This window comes from Silene latifolia, chromosome Y (genome assembly GCF_048544455.1).
Source record: "Silene latifolia isolate original U9 population chromosome Y, ASM4854445v1, whole genome shotgun sequence".
In the NCBI taxonomy this organism is placed as follows: Eukaryota; Viridiplantae; Streptophyta; class Magnoliopsida; order Caryophyllales; family Caryophyllaceae; genus Silene; species Silene latifolia.
The window spans coordinates 402230353-402254958 of NC_133538.1; the positions used below are offsets into that span (position 1 = coordinate 402230353).

The 24606-nt window shown below is 36.4% G+C and overlaps 2 long non-coding RNA genes across 2 annotated transcripts; both read right to left on the reverse strand.

Annotated features, from left to right (window-relative positions):
• Window positions 1-13410: 13410 nt before the first annotated feature.
• LOC141626251 (uncharacterized) lies at window positions 13411-16486 on the reverse strand. The gene is made up of 4 exons (XR_012535862.1): window positions 16367-16486; window positions 16200-16267; window positions 15203-15288; window positions 13411-13719 (listed from the first exon to the last, which is right to left on the reverse strand). It is a non-coding gene; the product is annotated as an uncharacterized LOC141626251 (long non-coding RNA).
• Window positions 16487-20014: 3528 nt separating this feature from the next.
• On the reverse strand, window positions 20015-23075 carry LOC141626253 (uncharacterized). Its single transcript, XR_012535863.1, has 4 exons — window positions 22935-23075; window positions 22768-22835; window positions 21773-21858; window positions 20015-20285 (listed from the first exon to the last, which is right to left on the reverse strand). It is a non-coding gene; the product is annotated as an uncharacterized LOC141626253 (long non-coding RNA).
• Window positions 23076-24606: the final 1531 nt, after the last annotated feature.

Below are 24606 nucleotides of genomic sequence, written 5' to 3' on the forward strand. Positions count from 1 at the left end.
TAGAAGTTTGACGTTATTATCATACTGATGGCGGTGATCAACTGGTCCCTAAAAGTCACACCTAAAGGTTGTGTTTGAGAGATGTGATTATATGAAAATATAATCACATTGACGCCTTATATGACTAAAAGGTTAGTCCATGAATTTGACTAAAAGGTTAGTCAATGTGATGATGAGTCGATTATTTAATACAATTATATAATATCAGCTGAGACGAATTAATTGTTAATTCGTAAATTGAATATAAACTGTTATATTTAATTAATTTATATAATGTTAGCTTAAACGAATTAAGATGTTAATTCGTAATTAAACATAAACGGTTATATTTAATTAGCAAATTATAAATATGCGATATTTATAGTTAATGTATATATTATACGAAATTGTCATAATAAATGATGACATACCGGTATTAATAAATCGACTACAAACTGTTGTGTGTGGACTTATTAATACGTGACGACATAAATGACAATTGATAATGATATACATTTTATACAATATGATAACAACCTAAAATAAGAAGATTTTCTCCTTATTTGTTTGCTTGTTACACGAAATAAAGGGGAGAAAAATAAGAAAGAAATATCTTCCCCTTTTTCCTCCTTTTGCACGGTTATAATAGGAAAGAGGGAGGATCATTTTTCTCTCTTGATTTTTACTCCATATTCTCATCACAAACCCTAAAAAATATTAGGAATTAGGGTTCTCTTTCTAGCAAGAAAAAGGCATTTCTCGGAGCATCTTGGGTGCAACGATTAGGAGAATATCGATCTCGATATTTGTTCTTAGGCCAAATTGCTAGGACTAGAGGTTAATTCTAATCTCTATTCTTTTGTTTATGAATTTCGTTTATGACTCGTAATTTCATATTTCATAATTTCGTTATAATCCGAATTTTCCTTGATGAAATATACCAATATTTCTAACAAGTGGTAACAGAGCGTAGGCCACGAAATTATTTTATATGATTTTCATAAATGGATTAAAAGAAAAAAAAAAAATTTTAAAAAAAATTTCGGCCGTATCAATTTTTTTTTTGCCGAGATGTTTTTTTTTGTTTTTGATGCCTTGTTTCCATTTTGATTTATTGATATTGTTGTTTTAATATGTTAAGATGATAATATGATAAATTTGTAGATGTTTTGTTTTAATAAGAATTAAATTGAAATGTAAATGGAAATTGTTTTTATTGATGATGTTCATTTGTTTTTGCTATATAGTTTTGGCATACATGGTTTTTAAATTGTTGTTTAAGAATCATGATTCATTAATTTAATAATGTTCAAATCAATTGTGATGAATCAAATATTCATATAATCGATTTAATCATAATTTAGTTATTCATTTTAAGAGGTTATATTGAATCATCTAGTTTGGATCTATGTTTAAATTAAACGTTGATGATTATGCCAATCTTGTTATAGTAGCAACATTAAAAAAATTTGTTCACATAAAAGGGGTTGTTTTCGAGAAAAAAAAAAACTGTTTTTCTAATTTTTTTGGCAGAATGCCGAGAGCAATTAAAAAAAAAATTTGGTTTTTTTTTTTTTTGTGTTGTGTATTGGCCAATAATTATTATACATTATATCTAAAATGTATGATTGGTTGTTGTGAAAAGGTTCACAGATTTTAGATACCCAATTATTTTAAAGTGGTTTAAAATGATGTTAGATTAATTCATATTACAAGTTAATGTGTATTAAGATTGGAATTATTGTGAGTAATTGAGGAATTGTCACATAATTTTGATCATTTTATAATTGGTGGTTTGGATAAATTACTCTACATAATTAAGGAATTATGTCTTGAATGATTAATTTATCGGTTTTTTCCCATGGTACCCTCGAACTTTGGCGGATTACACATGGTACCCCTCATTTTCAGTTTCTACATATGGTACCCCTATGTTTACCTTTTTCTTTCCCAGAATGCCCATTATCAAACTTCCGTCATCACTCCGTTAGTCTTTTGACTAATGACCCTTTTATTTTGTTATTTAATACACTAATTAATAATACATACAATCCTTGTTAATCCATTACCATCATCTTCTATAAAATTACCTTCACTTTAACCTACCACCATATCAACCACCATCATCATCATCTTCGATCACCACTGCCCACACCGGCCAACAACAACCACCACCAACCGCCAACAATAATAACAACAACAACACCAACTCACACAACATCAACCACCAGATTTGAAAAAAGGAGAGTCGACGGCAGGTGGAAGAAGAAAGGATAAAAGGAAGAAGAAATGCGAAAAGGAGGAGGAGGTGGTGCGGTGGTGCGGTGGGTTTCGATTTTGGTGGTCACGACATGGTGGTCACGATGTTGTCATGTGGATGAAGTGCGTAATGAGAGAGGAGGGAAATAGGAGAGAGGCGGCACTGGTGGGCCTTGGATTGGTTTGACGACGTCGGCAAGGTGGTGGCGGTGTGGTGGCGTCGGCGTGCTGGTGGTGTGGTGGTCAACGAGGGAGGGGCAGATGGCGGCATTTAAGAAGAAGATGAATGCTGATTGAAGATGATTGTAATCGATTTGGGGATTTAGGGTTGATAAGGGTGGAAATGGTGGTGGTTTTAATGGTAGCTGATTTTATTTGTTTTAACGGATTGGTGGGAGGGAAAGAGGAGAGAGGCGGCAGTGGTGGGTTGTGGACTGGTTCAACGATGTCGGCATGGTGGCGCCGACATGGTGGTCAACGCGGGCAGGGCAGGTGGCGGCAGTTAAGAAGAAAATGATGATAATGGGTGGTTTGAGGATTTAGATATTAAAGTTAGTTTAGGGTATAATATGAGGGATTAGTGTATTAAATAACAAAAAAAAAAGGTCATTTGTCAAATAAGTAACGGAGTGATGACGGAACTTTGGCAAAGGGCATTCTGGGAAGGAAAAAGGTAAACACAAGGGTACCATATGTAGAAATCTAAAAGGAGGGGTACCATGTGTAATCCGTCAAAATTCGAGGGTACCATGGGAAAAAACCGTTAATTTATTGTTGATGCATTTTATTTAGTTGTATGAATTGTTGAATGGTTTATTTACGTATTTTTGTAATCGGTTGTAATTTGGTATTACCTAGTGTGGCCTTAGTTGATTATGTTTTCGTAATGATGGAAACATAATCTTGATGTAATTTTGTGATCTCGAATCTCCTTTGGTTTTCTTTAGTATTATGTTTTTGAAATTACAATGTAAATAGGTTTATTTTGTAATTTATTTATTATAATTTTGAGAAGACTAAAGATGGAGATTGGATTGCTCACTCCCGCTACATGGACCAATATAGAACATCAAGACAAGCTTCTCGGGTCATAGGAAGGATTACAAAGTTGTATTTATGTTCATTTTGGTAGATAGGCCACACTAGGACTTTGGTTTTGTTTTACGTTTTTCCATTCTTGTTGTTTTTCTTCGCATGATAATTAGTGCATCATATTCCGCCTAAACCAAACCACCTACTTATATGCATGAAAATTAACTCATATAGTTTGGATGTTAGTTATCATGGACATAAATATGTCACACTATTTTAAGCCATCATCTTAGTTTATTCATTCTCGCATGCTAGATATTAGTTCACTTAAAATGTATTAAAATAAAGTTGACGGGATCTTCCTCTAAAACTAAAATTGAGACTAGTCTTTATAGGCCAAACAACTGTGAATCCCTTCTTCGTCGGTAGGCATATATGACCTTACTTTCCATATGACCCCTTCTACGTTGGGTAAGTAGTTTGTGTTGACTTATTTACCTCAACATTATAATCCGAAGAGTTTCTTGATATTATGATGGACTATAGATAGAATTTACAGAAATTTATCAACCAAGAATTCTAAAAATAGAATTAGCCAAGAGGTTGGGTTATCAATTTACAGATAATTGAGTCTTGGGATCATTTATATAATTCTTGAGGGAGGTCAATTGTATAGATGCTTGAGTCTTCGCATGATAGCAGTTTTGCATTAGACTTAAATCATAACGATGAGTATGCTTATTATGTGTTTCTTCTTCTTTTCGCAGTGTAGAATTCGTATTTTATTGATAATCTGCTTACAACAAATTGCTGGAAAAAATGATATCCCTATGCCAAGTGCCACACTTGCACGCGAGTCCAGGCTCAAAACTTTCATGGACCACATGAATCAGTCCCCACGACTAAAGAATGACGGGTCCAACTTTTCGGACTGGGAGACATCATTACGGAATGTTGCCATTGCTGACGGTAAGCTCAAGTACTTGACTGAGCCAAAACCGCCAAACCCAGGCCCCAATGCAAGAGCTAACGAGTCACTTGCTTATAGTGACTTCGTCATGGAAGCGGGTGCGATAAAGAACGTACTCATTTTTGCAATGGAAACCAATTTGCAAAGACGCTTCATTGCCCAAGGTGCAAACAAGATTTTCACCACGCTCACTAATGAGTTCTCAAAAGCACCGAGAATCGTTACTTATGAGCATACCTGTCGCTTCTTTGAGGCGAAACTCCAGAAGGGCCAACCGGTTACCCCACACATTCTTGACATGATTGAGAATGTCGAGAAACTGGAGGCACTTGATTGCAAAATCAGTGAGAGCATAGTCATTGACTGTATGCTTCATTCACTTCATGATGGTTTTGCCCTTTTCAGGGCTAATTACTACATGAATGACATGAAGAAAAGTCCTCATGACCTACACTCACTTCTCGTATAGACCAAGAAGGATATGAAATTGAGTGGGAGCATGAAGCAAGATGTTCTCATGATTTCCAATAAAAATAAGAGTAAGGGCAAAGCTCACGGCGACCTAACTGTAGGAAAGCCAAAGTTTAAGAAGTCAGGAAACGGTAAGAGTGGGCCTGGTGAGACTAGTGGCTCACAAGGCAAGGCAAAGTGCAAGGGCGGTAACGTTGAGTGCCACCATTGTCACAAGACTGGGCATTGGAGGAGGAACTGTCCCGTGTACCGTGAGGACATAAAAGCATGCCGCGTCACTCTTGTTGGTATGTCATCTTATATTCATATGATTGAGATAAACCATGCAAGTTTCGGAACTTGGGTACTTGATACTGGTTGTGGTTTTCATATGTATAATCATTTCCAGGGCCTAAAAAACATCACACCCCTCGCAAAGGGTGATGTGGACCTACGAGTAGGGAATGAAGCAAGAGTTGTTGCAGTCTCAATGGGAACATACGTAATCCAGCTCCCGAGTGGTTTTGAGTTATATTTATATAACTGTTACTATGTACCCAGTTTATATAAGAATATTATTTATGATTCCATAGTTGATAAAGACGGTTTTTCATTTTCTATAAAGGACAATAGCTGTATTTTCTCTTTTAATGAAATGGTTTATGGCAAAGCAGTTTCCATGAATGGAATTTATATCTTAGATCATACCACAGATATATTACATGTGAATAATAAGAAATTAAAGGTTGGTGACAAAGATCAAACTTATCTATGGCATTGTCGAATGGGACACATAAATGAAAAACGTGTAAAGAAACTCATTGAGAATGGGACTATCTCCACATTTGATTTCTCATCATTTGGCACGTGTGAATTACGTCTTATCGGCAAAATGACTCGAATTTCCTTCAAAGGTGTTGGAACTGCGCTAATGATATATTATGACTCATACATACTGATGTATATGGACCTATGTCAATCACTGCAAGAGACGGCTATAGATATTTTATCACTTTCACGGATGATTTAAGTAGATACGGATATGTCTACTTAATGAAGCATAAAAGTGAGTCTTTTAAAAAATTCAAGGAATACCAGAATAAGGTTGAGAACCGACTGGGAAGAAAGGTTAAAGCACTCCGTTCAGATCGTGGTGGCGAATATCTTTCAAATGAGTTTGATCAACACCTTAAAGGCTGTGGAATAGTTTTACAATTAACTCCACCTGGAACACCTCAATTAAATGGTGTGTCCAAATGGAGAAATCGAACACTACTTGATATGGTTCGATCCATGATGAGTCACACGGTAGTACCTGATTCATTATGGGGTTTTGCTCTTTTGTCAGCTGCTCTTATACTTAACCGAAGTCCGTCTAAAGCTGTCGACAAGACTCCGTATGAGATATGGAAGGGAACGGTCCCTAACTTGTCCTTTATTCGGGTTTGGGGTTGCGAGGCTTATGTCAAGTGGAGACACGAAGATAAGCTTGGCCCGCGATCGGACAAGACATACTTTATTGGTTATCCAAAAGGAATGTTTTGTCATTACTACTATTCGCCTACCGAACATCGAGTTTTTGTTGCGGCTAGTGCAAAGTTCTTAGAGAGAGAGTTTCTCGAGAACAAGTCAATTAATAGAACCTTCGAGCTGTCGGAGATTCAAGAACCAACAACCGAGGAACAGATGGAAGAAGATGATCCTTCAACTTATGATACGGTTAATATTCCTCAGGAACCTAGGAGGTCGGGTTGAGTCTCTAATCCTCTAGACAGATACATTGGTATGGTCGAGGAAAATGACGTTTTGCTCCTAGAGAGTAATGAACCCGCACCCTATAAAGGTGCCATGACCTGTTCCGACTCTAAGCTATGGCTTAAAGCCATGCGATCCGAGATAGACTCCATGTATGAGAATGACGTATGAGATCTTGTTGATTTACCTAACAAGGTACGTCCTCTTCAGTGCAAATGGCTTTACAAAATAAAGCATTCTGTAGAAGGGCAACCAGATACCTATAAGGCACCACTAGTGGCAAAAGGTTTCACTCAAGTGCACGGATTACATTATGATTAAATTTTTGCAGCCGTAGTTATGCTGCGTTCCATTCGGATAATCTTAGCGATGGCCGCTTTTCATGACTATGAAATTTGGCAGATGGATGTGAAAACCGCCTTATTAAACGGTTATTTGGAGGAGGAATTGTACATGGTACAACCCGAAGGTTTCATAGAGCCTGAAAATCCTAAGAAAGTGTGCAAGCTTAAATGTTCCATTTATGGACTTAAGCAAGCTTCTCGGAGTTGGAATCATCGTTTTGACCAGGTGATAAAAGAGTATGGTTTCACTCGATCGGTCGAGGAACCATGCTTATATGTCAAGTCGAGTGGGAGGAAGATTGTTTTCTTGATATTGTATGTCGATGACATACTCTTGATCGGGAATGACATTCCTCTCTTATCTTCGGTAAAAGGATGGTTGAAGAACCATTTCCAGATGAAAGATCTGGGTGAGGCACAACGCATATTGGGAATCCGTATATATCGAGATAGATCACGACGGATGTTATCACTGAGTCAGGAGTCTTATTTAGATAAGATTCTTGAAAGGTTCAGCATGACCAACTCCAAGAAGGGGGACCTTCCAATGACTTCTGGGATGCATTTGAGCAAGTCTCAGTCACCCAAGACACCATAAGGGGTTGAACGCATGAGTCGCGTTCTTTATGCATCAGCCATAGGATCAATCATGTATGCCATGATATGCACACGTCCAGACGTCGCATATGCATTAAGTATGATGAGTCGGTACCAAAACAATCCAGGTGAAACACACTGGATGGCTGTTAAAAATGTCCTTAAGTACCTACGGAGAACTAAGGATTGGGCATTGACTTATGGAGGAGATACTAAGCTATGTGCAATCGGTTACGCAGATGCTAGTTTCCAAACGGATCGAGATGATTCAAAATCTCTGCCTGGATTTGTCTTTACTCTTAATAGTGCTGCGGTCAGCTGGAAAAGTTCCAAACAGGAAGTTGTAGCAGATTCTACTACTAAATCCGAGTACTACGCCGCTTCAGAAGCAGCAAAGGAAGCTATATGGATGCGTCAATTCTTACAAGGACTAACCATAGTTCCTTGTTCGAATGACCCAATCACCATCTATTGTGACAATAGAGGTGCCGTCTTCCAGGCTAAGGAGCCTATGCCTAGCAACAAGTCTAGACATGTAGAACGCAAGGCTCACTTGATCCGTGATTACGTGGAGCAAGAGGAGATAGTGATTGACAAGATTGCTTTGGATGACAACATCGCGGATCCTCTCACTAAACCATTGAAATATGATAAGCATGAAGGGCACGTTATTTCCATGGGAATTAAACGTGTTCCTGAGTTGTAGTAGTTGCTTATGGATTCGATACATTTTTTTTCATATGTTATTTATAACTTCATCGTATTATTTCATATTTTGTTTTTCATGTGGATTGTACGACAACATTGAACGCCACAAAGTGAACTGAATTACATTATATTTGTTTTTGTCCGTAATCGCCTACATGAGCTGATAACTCTGGCTATTATATTGTGAAGTTGATTGATGGTGGGTTCAACGAGCCATAAGTCAAACGGTTGGCTGATAGATCACAGATGCGAGTTATAACGATACCTCGTAGGACATTGTGACAATGTAATGGAGTCCTAAATGTTTAAAACATTCGGTGCCAGGTCGTGGTTTGGACGTCCATTGTGTTCCTAGAGTTGATTCTTTTGACTATCGACTGTCTCTTGAGATTAAGGTAGTTTTTGGGTGACTTTGGTTTCTTTCTCATGGTCGACCGTAACAAGAGGCTAAGCAGGTTTTGACTGTGTCATTTCATACTGTGCTTGTATCTGCAGGATTCGAGTTGAAGAAAATATCCATCCTTTATCAGGTTTAGTCATTTCTCAGGGCCACTCGAGGAGTTCTAACTGAAATGCATCGCCATGCTCGAATGATGATTCGTTTATCAGTTAAGTTACTCTCTAGTCGGGAAAACCACTCTTGATATTGATCAGTTGTAAAATACGACCTTTGTGAATACGGATTTTGCAAATTGTTTTACATTGAATGGGAGAAATTAAGGATATGAGAATCGGTTATCGCACATACACTTGTGAGGACAAGTGGGAAATTTTTGGAGCTAGTGTCCTCCACAGTTAGTGTGATAACGTGTATAAATCTCTTATAGGTTCACATGGTATACTTAGTATTTTAACAGTTGATTAACGTTTATTAATAACGGTTGGCTTGCTAGAAGTTTGGCGTTATTATCATACTGATGGTGGTGATCAACTGGTCCCTAAAAGTCACACCTAAAGGATGTGTTTGAGAGATGTGATTATATGAAAAAATAATCACATTGATTCCTTATATGACTAAAAGGTTAGTCCATGAATTTGACTGAAAGGTTAGTCAATGTGATGATGAGTCGATTATTTAATACAATTAAATAATATCAGCTGAGACGAATTAATTGTTAATTCGTAAATTGAATATAAACGTTATATTTAGTTAATGTATATAATGTTAGCTTAAACGAATTAAGATGTTAATTCATAATTAAACATAAACGGTTATATTTAATTAGCAATTTATAAATATGTGATATTTATAGTTAATGTATATATTATACGAAATGGTCATAATAAATGATGACAGACCGGTATTAATAAATCGACTACAAACTGTTGTGTGTGGACTTATTAATACGTGACGACATAAATGACAATTGATAATGATACACATTTTATACAATATGATAAAAACCTAAAATAAGAAGATTTTCTCCTTATTTGTTTGGTTGTTACACGAAATAAAAGGGAGAAAAATAAGAAAAAAATATCTTCCCCTTTTTCCTCCTTTTGCACGGTTATAATAGGAAAGAGGGAGGATCATTTTTCTCTCTTGATTTTTACTCCATACTCTCATCACAAAACCCAAAAAAGTATTAGGAATTAGGGTTCTCTTTCTAGCAAGAAAAAGGCATTTCTCGGAGCATCTTGGGTGCAACGATTAGGAGAATATCGATCTCGATATTTGTTCTTAGGCCAAAGTGCTACGACCGGAGGTTAATTCTAATCTCCATTCTTTTGTTTATGAATTTCTATTATGACTCGTAATTTCATATTTCATAATTTCGTTATAATCCGAATTTTCCTTGATGAAATATACCGATATTTCTAACACCACGACCCCAAGCCTCGACCCCTACTCCTTGGGGTCATGTTTATGCTCAACAAGGAGAAGAAAATAAGATAAAAAGTATATATTCACGACCCCTATCGGGGTTGATGACCCCTGGCCATAGGGTTTGCAAGTGCATGTGATAAAAGTGCAAAAATAAAGCTCAAAAGCCATTTTGCTACGACCCCTATCAAGATCAGTGATCCCTGGCACCTGGGGTGAGTGACATCTCAGTGCCTCTTTATATTCTTGCCTCCTCTATATAATCCTAGCTTGTTATTTCGCAAACCTATCCTATTTATGTCATTTCTACTTTGTTTTAGGGTTTAGAAACTTGCTTTCCTTTACAATAATTCTCTCATAAACATTTAGATTAATAAGTTTACATTTGATTTGGGTTTGTATTAGAAGATTGTTCATCCATTTCCTTGTTCTTTTATTCAAGTTTTGCAATTGGTATTTCGTTTTTCCCTATTCCCTTTTGTCAATTTCATTTCTTGCTTATCATATTGTTATTATGCAACCCTTTATATATTTGTTAGTAGTTAGTTTATTTGTTATAATGAGTCAGTAGTTTACATATTTAGGGAAAGGGATGTAGCATGTACAATTAGCATATGTCTTATTGTTGAATTGAGTTTGTTTTGTCATCCTATTATCTCTACTCTTATGCTTGTTTTCCCGTGATAAACTATGATTTGTGGCCAAAGTTATGTGTTTATATTTGTTAATTTCCGACTTAAGACCGAAATCCGGGAAGGATGTTAGACAAAGTATTGAGTTGTAAGGCGACCTAGTAAGATCAAAAGCCTCTAAGACCCGTCTTATAGTCATCAATAAATCTTTATGCATGTGCCATTGACTTAGACAATTACCGACTTGACAATGCCCGCATTAGACAATATAATTATGCTAGTTTACATGTGAAACCCGTATCCCTAGATTCCTCTTTATATTTTTATAATTTCAGCTTGGTTATCGCTTAATTTTACAAACCAAACATCCATCCAAATCGTAATTGATGATAAAATTCGCTCCATGACAACTTGTTTAGCAACTCCCATCTCCCTGTTATTTGACCCCTACTTCCCTAACTACATTTATTTTTTGTTAGCCTTGCATAGGATATTTATCTTTGATTTGAGTTTTATCTTATTTTTATTTGTCTCGGAGAACACTTGTTCCTTGGGACCGTTCTTACCATCTTCTTGTAGTTTTTAGTATTATGGGCAGGTCTTCTCGTTTGGGTGAGCCAATTCCTATTGGTCCGGAGCCCGAGAGAACCTTCCACTTTTGACTAAACTATTTGAAAGAGCTAGCAAATTCTTCTAGATCCGATAGTTTAGCTCACATCCGTGCCAATTATCATGCTCTTGAAGAAAAGGAATCCTCTACTCCTTCCCCACCATCATCTCTGATGCGTGTCTAAAATATGATGTTTCACACTTTATTCTACACGCATTTCAGAGCTCAAATGTGCAATATATGCCGTTATTTCCCTATTTTCCTCTACTTTTGTGTTTTTGTCTATTATTGCAGAAATATGAAGAATTGAGCGGAAATCGAGCCAAATCCGTCCCTAAGTAATTAACATTGCATTTGACATGAAGTATTGACTCGAGGAATGAGCTTGGTGCGCGTTTAAAGGCCTAAAGATAGCAAAAGCATGGGTGCGTACGAGTTTAACAAGCGAAGAAGCACTTCACAATATTGCAGCCTGCTTCAGATGGCAATATCTCGAGTTCTAGAGCTGATAATCGAGTGATTCTAATTGGAGGTGAAACATTATCCTCTTAGCTTTCCAACGCCGCATAGAACGCCTGATTTGACCAAGGAACGAAGAAATGGCAGCTGTTTTAAGATCGGTGCGCGCTGCAGAATTCGTCGTAAATGCACTCTTCAGACAAACCTTGGTCGATCGATCGATGCTTGTGGTCGATCGACCGAGCACGGATCGAAGCTACTGTTCAGTATAGGTTGGTCGATCGACTGAGCCACATGGTCGATCGACCACTCCACGAGCTGATACGAGAATTAAAAGATCGAGATTTATCAAGCCCATGAGTTATTAGGTTTAGGAATAATAGCTGCGTACTTTTCCTATAAAACGCAGCATGAACATTCAGAAATTTATCAAGTTTTTACATCTAGTTTTCATTCAGTTTAGAATATCAAATAATTAGGGTTCGGGATATTGTTTCGCATTGGATTTTCGTTTATGGTCTTTAATCATTCCGTTACAATTCTTCTGCAAATTCGGTATTCCCTTATTCTTATTTCAGTTCATCTTTATTGCATTAATAGTATAGAAATTGCTAGTTAGTTTTCCCGAAACCGCAATTCTCATTTATGTTAATTGTTTATTCCATTAATCCAAGCATGAATTCTTCTGTTTATTTCCTTAATATTATTGTTGTTATCATTCCCGTTATGAGTAGCTAAATTAATTGTGCTAGGAGGTAGGGGAATTATAGTGTAGGCGGCAAAATAATGAACACGGACTGAATTCGCATGTCAGTCGATCGACCGCCATACATGGTCGATCGACTGACCACGTGAGGTTTACCTTCGTTTTAATTGTTTTAATTCTTAATTCGACGAATCGAGTGCACACGACTAGTTGAATGTTTAGGATTTGACTGACCCATTAGATCGAGAGATAGGGACAGTTGTTAGATCACCAATTAAAATGACTAAACTATACTGAGATCGAAAGATAGGTAAAGTTTAGATGATTAGTCACTTTTCAGGACGAGAGTCGTATTAGTGATATTAGGGACTTATAGCGAGATCGAAAGATGCTATTTGTTAAGAGTGGACCGAGAGGACCTCTTTATTTCCCGCCTCATGTGTTTTGATTTAGACCTGTTTAGTATGCTGCCGCCGAAACTATAGTGAACCGACCCTCCTAGTACCTTTCTTTATCTGTTTAATCCGTTATTTATTTTATTGTCTTTTATTACTCTTAGCTATAGAACAAATCAATTAAACCCCCACCACACATTACCTTAGACCAGATTTAGACAACTCGAAATTCCCTTCCTCCCTGTGGTTCGACTCGTGCTACCACTAGCTTCTGTTAGTTTAGCTCGGAATTATAAATATTATTTTTGATACTAAAACGACGGTATCAAATTTTGGCGCCGTTGCCGGGGAGGTAGCGCTAGTTTTAGTTGTTTATATTTTGGTCTGTCTTTAGCCTCAAGGGAAGACTGAGTACCTTGAGGCAGTTCTTACCTTCCTATTTAGTGTTGTTTCGATAGGTCCTATAGGTCCTATTAGCAGTACTTCAGGAGGATTCACCATGTTCCGTTCTTGGGAGCAGCAGGTGGAATTTTGTGAGAGATGTGGTGCTGAGGGGCATGATTCTGCTGTATGCCGAGCAACTATGGACCAAGTTTATGCTTACAGGCAATATAAACAAGGTCATTATTGTGACACCCTCATTTATTGCGGAAAAGTAAACACGTAATTCTACAGAAAAACTGGTAGGATATGTTTGTAATTGGTTCAACTAGCCAAAAACCTGTAATTTCAAAAATTTTCTAAACCAATCACAACATTTCCAACATTCCCAAGAGGCGGGTGCCAAAACCTGCAATGCTAACGAACTACTTTACATGCCATAGCTAACGATAAGAAAATGTAATGATACAAACCCAAAATAGAAAAGGGAGACATATGTCCCTAAAATGTATGTGACATAAAAAGGGTTTAAGGTCACAATGAAATAAAACCAGTCTAGGTCCCAAGGTTACTTTGCTCGCTAGCTCGTCCATGTACCCCATATATGCATCACCTACCTGTCATTCGCATTTTATACAAATACGAAAGCCACGGTCGTGGGGAGTAACTCCGAGTTCTCCCAAATTTTACGAAATGTCATAATTAATATAACATGTAAACATAAGAATATGAATACGAATCACACAATGCCTTAGCATATAGATGCTAGACAATCGTGCTTATCATGTGAACAACAATATAACAACACATAGTCCTAGCATGTGAAAACTAGACCGACTCATACTACACTATCATGTGAATCACATAACATCCAGAATCCAAACTCTATCAACCATAGCCGGCTTGCATCTCACCTTCTATGATTCATAGAATCACCATACAAGAAAGGGCAATATATCAAAGACAGGCATAAGTTCTTAGTCCCGTCAATAGTCACTTTGTAACTCAAGTCTATACCACGAGGTAGGGAAGGTAATCGAACCGGTATCTTGGCTCAGCGGTTACTATTAAGAAAACATGGCCAAGAGACAACACAACCCTAGCCTAAAATCTGCGCAGACCTAGACATGCGGATACACACCACCGCACCCAAGACTCACAACTTTTTTTAAAACAAAGTGAAGTGAGTACCCTAAGGACACCACCGAAGGGTCGGCTAGTACTTAAGCTGACCCCATACTATCAAAATTAGTACCTGAGGTCATGCCCCAACTTGGATAAACATCCACTAGTCAAGAACACAAAGGCTATCAAGCAGTGAACATATACTCGTCAGAGACTATAAAGACCTATCTATGATGAAGACCGAAATACTCACCTAGGACCTAGTCACAGCTAGTCCCAGCTTGAATATTTTAGCCCACACCACCCAAAATTCACCACATAAGTCAAGTAAGACACCCACTTAACCTTAAGAGGGCAAAAAGTCCTACTTACCAACATAAATTCTAACATTCTATCATGTGAAAGCTATATAAATGTCTATTTACAAAGATACAATCCCAACAGTTCCTCAATAAGAATTCAATACTAATTTCCAATCCTAGCAATTATAACAATATAAAAGGCTTTAGGGAAAACTAGGGCCATTACTACAAAATAAGAAGCTATTTAAATTCAACTAATTACACATGTGAAATAGAGATATAATAAATGGCCTAAAACAAGAAAAAGGCCGATTATCTAATTCATTCAACCGAATTTTTACCCGCAACCCCAGCCCTGCGACAGTACGGTCAAATTGCGGCCGACCAATCACTCAATTAATCGACATCGCATCGGTCAAAGGGACTAAGGCTCGGTTTTTGCACAATCAACAAAACATTACAATTATAGCTATAAAATTCATTTGAGCCTATTAATTACAATTTCATTTTGTAAACTATCCTAACATGTGATAACTATTAATATGAGCACAATTTTACCATCCTTATTATCTTTACTACTAACATTATTCATTCACCTAAACACTTATCAAACAACAGGCACACATTAACTACTAATGTGACATTAATTCGTCGAGTAACTCGGAATAGTTACCTTACGCTAGCAAAGAGACAAGTAAAAACTTGAGAAAGCTTCTAAAACCCAAAATTACTCTTCATCTTCAACCACGTATGAGTCACCTAAAAATAATTATGTGAAAGGACGATATTAACGAATTATCGTTATATAAAATATGAGACGGAAATTAATTTAATTATATTTTAAATAAACCAAACTAGCGTCAAAACAATTTATAGATACGGCCCAAACTCGCGACTTAGCCAGGCCAAGCATCGCCTAGGCCACGGCCAGTGCTTTGCTAGGCTACAACAGCCAACCTTATAAAAGTCACTCTCGTCCCAAAAATTAATTCAATCTCAACTCTCTACCCCATCTCTCTCATTACTCCGTCCTATAAAATAATACTCCATAATAACCAGATTTCCATCTCAATTTCAATATTGATATTGTCAAAAGTTCAATAATGAACCATGCTCAACACTTAGAGTAAAACTTTAAGCTTCTTACCCACGAGTCAAGGTCAAAGAAATCGACAAATTAAACACAATACTATTCTTTCAAATTTACCCAATAACCAATATTAGTCCATATATTATATCATCAAATCACAATGAATAAAACATCCGAACGTAAACAATTCTATTGTATAGCACAAGTCCTAAAATTAATTAAAGTCATTCCACATCCCAAAGACTTACGCACCTTACAAACTCACCTTCCTCAAGTACTCACATATTAAACAAACCAATAAAGAAAGCATCTCATCTGCATCATCTACCAACAAACGAAGTGCCAAAGCGTTCGACATTCACACATATTGCCCAATTCCTCTCAACCCTCATAATCAACAAAATTGACATTATATACCTACTATATATAAATCGTGATAATAGTACAACAATTTCTTGGTATAAATAAACAATTAACCATATAAATAAATCACAAAAGTACATAAAAGCATCTCAATTGGCACATAATCATACGACCCCAAATAATAGTAATAATATTAGGATCGGTAGAATCGTGTTACCTTAAACGCCCCTTATTCTTCGAATAAATGGTCCACAAGGCACGAGCCTCACCCCGGGTCTTCGAATCCTTCATAAAAGGGCAAGAAAACGGAATAAAGAAGCTAAAAGACGACACTTTTATAAGACGGCGAAAGACGAAACCACTACAAAAAGAAGACTTTCTTACCTTAAAAGTACGAGGAAAGGACGAGGAAGCTAAAGGTACAAAAATTATCGAATTTGGTTGAGAATGGAGGCGGGATCTGAGGTTTGAATGATCGGAAATGGTGACGGTGCTATGTTGTTCTTACTCCTGTTGTTTATTCGAAATGAAGGAAAAGAAGAAAAGAGGGAGTATGTCCAGTGCATTTACACGGTCCACAACAACAAAAAAAATAATAATAATAATAATTAAAGAATGAGTGACGAGCTTGCTTGCTCGCTATGTATTATACGTACGTTTCTTCGTCGTTAAGAAACTTCGATAGTTATTAAAACCGTTTTTGAGTTAATAAAAATCGGTTTTTAGTAAAAGTTTCAGTAATAAAACGGAATTAATAATAAATAAATTTAATGAGAGAAAATAAAATAAACTCAGCTAGTTAACGGAAATAATACGATATCGCTTGAATCGAATTATTAGCGATTTTTACGAAACTAACGGATATTAATAAAAATTGCTAATTTAGTGAAATAAGCTCAAAATAGCTAATTAGACGGTTTTGTTCCCAAAATCCATCTCGGGTTCACTTAAAACAACTTTCATAAGGACTCGTAAAGAAACGGAAATTATTAAATAAACAAACTTGAACTAACTTCAATAAACTTGAACTAACTTTCAATAAACTTATTAATGATTATTAAAATTAACGTATCGAATTATGATTAAATTAATTAATTAGCTAAGCATATATATATAAATCGTTAAATGATGTAATTAAATTCAAAATAGCAATTAAAAGAACTTTATTCAACTTTATAAAATACGGGGTGTTACAATCACCCCATCTTTTAAAAAGTTTCGTCCTCGAAACTTGAAAGTATAAATGGAAGGTTATGAAAATAAAACTGAAATTGGAATCGGTAACCAAAACATTTTAAAGGTTATTTATCGTAAGAATCAAAATTCTTTCAAAAGTTTCAAATAAAATTTTCCGACAGAACCAGATTCTCATCAAGGGAACGAAAGTGTTCTCGTTACGTATTCAAGAACATCACAAACCAAATCAAAGATAAAGTCAAAAGGCAAATCATTTGTATAAATCAAAAATCAAAATACCTTCAAAAACATTAATGAAGAGTTTTCAAAAATATAAGTCTCATTCATGGAACGGAATTGCTCTTGTCGTGCACACAAGAACGCTAACTTTCCAAGTCAGAGACAAATTTAAAACAAAAACTATTCGCCGACAATCGTAGAACAAGTTATCAAACGTTTCCAATAACTAGTTCTAACATCCGATCAACGTTAAAATCAAAATAAGAGAAAGGTAATCTTCTCAAATGTTCTTTTGCAAAAAGCCAAAGTAGAAATAAAGGTTTCACCTTTAAACTAAAAGGGGAGTTAAATTCCGGAAATATAATATTAAACTTTGACAAAGAAGTCATAAATAGATCAAGGTTAATAGAAATTGGATAAAATTTACAAAAATCTCAGGTTTAGCAACTCAAAACCATGATAAGGAAGTCTATACTCAAAGAACAATTAGAGAATCAAATCGAATTTTCATTTTCCAAATCTTTACAAGTAGGGAAAATTTTGTGAGGGTAACATAAATTTTTAACAACGAACCAAAAATAGTAGTTTGAAATATTTAGAAATTGTGTGAAATGAAAAGTAAGTTAGACATCATAGATACAAGTATGCTAAGAGGGTTCAAGCTTAACCAACAAAAGAGGTATGATGAACTTCCTAGGGATAAGAATTGAAGTCAAATTTACAAGGATGTCAAAGATAGAGTTTCACCGAGACGAGTGTCAAACTTAAAGGAGGAGCAAGATGAAGCGAGGAAAGAAGGTATGAACGGTAACGCTCATGATCAAGGAGAAAAGAAAATTAGACAAGAAGGAAACGCCAAGTACTCGAATCTCAAATAACAACATCAGCCTAAACGGTTTCGAAAACTTCCCAACGACAAAACTTATGACCAAAACACTTCCAAGGATTTCCTCAAATCATTTATGTTACTTCATCCTAATTTATCCCCTAAAACATGGTACTCCACTATAAGTGTGACTTCATCACTCCAAATCCCCAAACATCCACCAACATCTTCCACAAGATCAAGGTCAACTGGTCAAGGTTTCCAACAAAGCTATACTCATATCCAACTAGTGTCAACTATGGGTTTCTCAAAAAGTAAAACCCTCAATCAAAAATCCCAACACCAGGCTCTAAATTCCCGAAAAAGGTTCCTCAAATATTCCACAAAGTTCTCATTTCAAAATAAGGTAGTAGCATGCCAACCCAAAGTCTGAAAAATCAATAGAATCTCGAGCCCTTCTATCCTTTCTAGTTACCAAAACAAGTGCTAAGACTTCCCAACAATGTAGCTTACTCTCACTCTCATACCATTCTTCAAGTAGTAATCAATATCACTCACTTAAACCAACCAATAATCCCACATTTAACATTTCTCACATGGGGACACAAACATTAAACCCTCATATCCAAGGCAACTACCAAAGTTAATCCCAAACTTGACTTAGTCGATCCTATATCCTCAATTTCACCATTCAATTTTATCCACCTTAGGTCAAGTACTAAGCACTAGTATCCCAAACATAAACAACAAAGCCAAGTTCTATAACTTTAATCACCTAGGCAACTCATTCCTAACACAAAGAATCTACCAATCAATTATACTCACTTTGTCAAGGAACTAGGTATAAGAATCACTAAGTATGTCTCATCACCTTACCTAAGTCTTTCTAACATCACATCCTCTCAAAACCAGGGTTAAGGGTCAGACACAAACAATCTCCTCAAAAGTCGAATTTTCCAACCAAGGTCAACATTCCTCAAAAGAAAGAGTATTATCTAATGGCGTTAAGGGAGGATAAGCAAAGAACAAAGGACAAGTTAGGAGTACAAGCGTAGCTTTTAAAGTAAAACAGAAGGGAGTTTAAAAGGAGGATAAGCACCAAGAGATTAAGAATAAGGCGAGATACAAAAAGAACGAGAAACGTCTTCAAGGAAGTAGAAGCATTCTTCAAAGGTTGAACAAATCTTCAATCCTCAAAGAATAGGCACTAAATCTTGATCTTCGTAAAATATAAGTGTCCTTTCAATGGAACGGAGATACTCTTGGCGATCACTCAAGAACATCAATATTCCAATTCAAAGACATAAAAATACATTTTTACACCAACAAATGATAACACTAATTATCAGACGTCTCCAATAACAAGCTTTAACACTAATTGACGTTAAAACCAGTGAAAAACATTAAAATATTTTCAAAACCTTTAGTTCAAATTTCTTTTTTTTTTTAATAAGGGCAATAACTCCATTAAATATAAATAAGTTCACGGTCATTGATCTAAGAACGCAACAATTATTAAATGACAATCAACAAACATGTTAGTACCTAACAAAGAGCAAACACAAAGAGACTACAACATAAGATCCTAAATCTACCCATCTTACCCGTCTCTCAAGTTTATTATTTTAAGGTCAAGTTATTTATAGTGGGGTGCACAAACGTGCGTCGGGAGCAAATATGCTCGATACCAACCGTGACACCCTCATTTATCATGGAAAAGTAAACACGTAATTCTACGGAAAAACTGGTAGGATATGTTTGTAATTGGTTCAATTAGCCAAAACCTGTAATTTCAAAAATTTTCTAAACCAATCACAACATTTCCAACATTCCCAAGAGGCGGGTGCCAAAACCTGCAATGCTAACGAACTACTTTACATGCCATAGCTAACGATAAGAAAATGTAATGATACAAACCCAAAATAGAAAAGGGAGACATATGTCCCTAAAATGTATGTGACATAAAAAGGGTTTAAGGTCACAATGAAATAAAACCAGTCTAGGTCCCAAGGTTACTTTGCTCGCTAGCTCGTCCATGTACCCCATATATGCATCACCTACCTGTCATTCGCATTTTATACAAATACGAAAGCCACGGTCGTGGGGAGTAACTCCGAGTTCTCCCAAATGTACGAAATGTCATAATTAATATAACATGTAAACATAAGAATATGAATACGAATCACACAATGCCTTAGCATATAGATGCTAGACAATCGTGCTTATCATGTGAACAACAATATAACAACACATAGTCCTAGCATGTGAAAACTAGACCGACTCATACTACACTATCATGTGAATCACATAACATCCAGGAATCCAAACTCTATCAACCATAGCCGGCTTGCATCTCACCTTCTATGATTCATAGAATCACCATACAAGAAAGGGCAATATATCAAAGACAGGCATAAGTTCTTAGTCCCGTCAATAGTCACTTTGTAACTCAAGTCTATACCACGAGGTAGGGAAGGTAATCGAACCGGTATCTTGGCTCACCTAATTACTATTAAGAAAACATGGCCAAGAGACAACACAACCCTAGCCTAAAATCTGCCAGAGACCTAGACATGCGGATACACACCACCGCACCCAAGACTCACAACTTTTTTTAAAACAAAGTGAAGTGAGTACCCTAAGGACACCACCGAAGGGTCGGCTAGTACTTAAGCTGACCCCATACTATCAAAATTAGTACCCGAGGTCATGCCCCAACTTGGATAAACATCCACTAGTCGAACACAAAGGCTATCAAGCAAAGAACATATACTCGTCAGAGACTATAAAGACCTATCTATGATGAAGACCGAAATACTCACCTAGGACCTAGTCACAAACTAGTCCCAGGCCTGAATATTTTAGCCCACACCACCCAAAATTCACCACATAAGTCAAGTAAGACACCCACTTAACCTTAAGAGGGCAAAAAGTCCTACTTACCAACATAAATTCTAACATTCTATCATGTGAAAGCTATATAAATGTCTATTTACAAAGATACAATCCCAACAGTTCCTCAATAAGAATTCAATACTAATTTCCAATCCTAGCAATTATAACAATATAAAAGGCTTTAGGGAAAACTAGGGCCATTACTACAAAATAAGAAGCTATTTAAATTCAACTAATTACACATGTGAAATAGAGATATAATAAATGGCCTAAAACAAGAAAAAGGCCGATTATCTAATTCATTCAACCGAATTTTTACCCGCAACCCCAGCCCTGCGACAGGTACGGGTCAAATTGCGGCTGACCAATCACTCAATTAACTGACATCGCATCAGTCAAAGGGACTAAGGCTCAGTTTTCGGCACAATCAACAAAACATTACAATTATAGCTATAAAATTCATTTGAGCCTATTAATTACAATTTCATTTTGTAAACTATCCTAACATGTGATAACTATTAATATGAGCACAATTTTACCATCCTTATTATCTTTACTACTAACATTATTCATTCACCTAAACACTTATCAAACAACAGTACACATTAACTACTAATGTGACATTAATTCGTCGAGTAACTCGGAATAGTTACCTTACGCTAGCAAAGAGACAAGTAAAAACTTGAGAAAGCTTCTAAAACCCAAAATTACTCTTCATCTTCAACCACGTATGAGTCACCTAAAAATAATTATGTGAAAGGACGATATTAACGAATTATCGTTATATAAAATATGAGACGGAAATTAATTTAATTATATTTTAAATAAACCAAACTAGCGTCAAAACAATTTATAGATACGGCCCAAACTCGCGACTTAGCCAAAGCCATCGCTTAGGCCACGGCCACCGTCTTTGCTAGGCTACAACAGCCAACCTTATAAAAGTCACTCTCGTCCCAAAAATTAATTCAATCTCAACTCTCTACCCCATCTCTCTCATTACTCCGTCCTATAAAATAATACTCCATAATAACCAGATTTCCATCTCAATTTCAATATTGATATTGTCAAAAGTTCAATAATGAACCATGCTCAACACTTAGAGTAAAACTTTAAGCTTCTTACCCACGAGTCAAGGTCAAAGAAATCGACAAATTAAACACAATACTATTCTTTCAAATTTACCCAATAACCAATATTAGTCCATATATTATATCATCAAATCACAATGAATAAAACATCCGAACGTAAACAATTCTATTGTATAGCACAAGTCCTAAAATTAATTAAAGTCATTCCACATCCCAAAGACTTACGCACCTTACAAACTCACCTTCCTCAAGTACTCACATATTAAACAAACCAATAAAGAAAGCATCTCATCTGCATCATCTACCAACAAACGAAGTGCCAAAGCGTTCGACATTCACACATATTGCCCAATTCCTCTCAACCCTCATAATCAACAAAATTGACATTATATACCTACTATATATAAATCGTGATAATAGTACAACAATTTCTTGGTATAAATAAACAATTAACCATATAAATAAATCACAAAAGTACATAAAAGCATCTCAATTGGCACATAATCATACGACCCCAAATAATAGTAATAATATTAGGATCGGTAGAATCGTGTTACCTTAAACGCCCCTTATTCTTCGAATAAATGGTCCACAAGGCACGAGCCTCACCCCGGGTCTTCGAATCCTTCATAAAAGGGCAAGAAAACGGAATAAAGAAGCTAAAAGACGACACTTTTATAAGACGGCGAAAGACGAAACCACTACAAAAAGAAGACTTTCTTACCTTAAAAGTACGAGGAAAGGACGAGGAAGCTAAAGGTACAAAAATTATCGAATTTGGTTGAGAATGGAGGCGGGATCTGAGGTTTGAATGATCGGAAATGGTGACGGTGCTATGTTGTTCTTACTGCTGTTGTTTATTCGAAATGAAGGAAAAGAAGAAAAGAGGGAGTATGTCTGTGTGCATTTACACGGTCCACAACAACAAAAAAAATAATAATAATAATAATTAAAGAATGAGTGACGAGCTTGCTTGCCTGCTATGTATTATACGTACGTTTCTTCGTCGTTAAGAAACTTCGATAGTTATTAAAACCGTTTCGAGTTAATAAAAATCGGTTTTTAGTAAAAGTTTCAGTAATAAAACGGAATTAATAATAAATAAATTTAATGAGAGAAAATAAAATAAACTCAGCTAGTTAACGGAAATAATACAATATCAGCTTGAATCGGAATTATTAGCGATTTTTACGAAACTAACGGATATTAATAAAAATTGCTAATTTAGTGAAATAAGCTCAAAATAGCTAATTAGACGGTTTTGTTCCCAAAATCCATCTCGGGTTCACTTAAAACAACTTTCATAAGGACTCGTAAAGAAACGGAAATTATTAAATAAACAAACTTGAACTAACTTCAATAAACTTGAACTAACTTTCAATAAACTTATTAATGATTATTAAAATTAACGTATCGAATTATGATTAAATTAATTAATTAGCTAAGCATATATATATAAATCGTTAAATGATGTAATTAAATTCAAAATAGCAATTAAAAGAACTTTATTCAACTTAATAAAATACGGGGTGTTACAATTATACGCCGCCCCATCCGTACTATCATCAAGGCTTTCAAGAGCCTTCATATTCTTTTGCGCCACCTCCACAAATCCCTCTTCCCTCTAACGAGATAGCGGATCTCAAAGCTATGATACAAGAGATTTCGGCCAAAATGCAAAGATGGTTTAAATCAACTCACTCCCGAATGGCCGACCTTTCTTCTCTTCAACACCTGGAGACCGTGCATGCTATACGCGGTCATAATGGGTCGACCCCTGAAAGGCCTGCTATGGAAAGGGTAAGCCCGGAAATTAATAAAGATGAATTGGGAAGAGAAGAGGCTGAACTCTCGGAGCAGAAGAATAGCGTTAGGAGTAGAATTGCTGCATTTGAAAGTCAATCGACATCGCCTACTGCTGGTATTGTTGATAAAGATGAGACCGAGCAAAAAGAGACTCTGAATGCCATAACCCTGAGGAGCGGGTCTACTATTGCCGGGTCCGCTGTGGCGAAAGAGGGGTCTGAAAAGAAGAAAGAAAGGGCGTCTGTTAATAATGGCAAAATAAAGACGACTAGCAGCATAGGCAGTCGATCGACTGCCTATCATGGTCGATCGACCGCCTTGAAAGAACAGTGGCAGAAGATTAACGGCGCGAAACTTCAAACAACAAGAGGACCATCGATCGATCGACCATCATGGTCGATCGACCAGTCCCGACTTTCCAGTGCTCAGACTGAAAACCTCGGTCGATCGACCGACCAATCTAGTCGATCGACCGAGGAAGTCGCTGAAGGTGCTCGGGCCCGTCCCACAATGCCTAATGACTTGAGAGACCATTTGTTTCGGGCACGACAACTCCGAAAATGTTGAGGCAAGACCCGAGTCTGATGGGT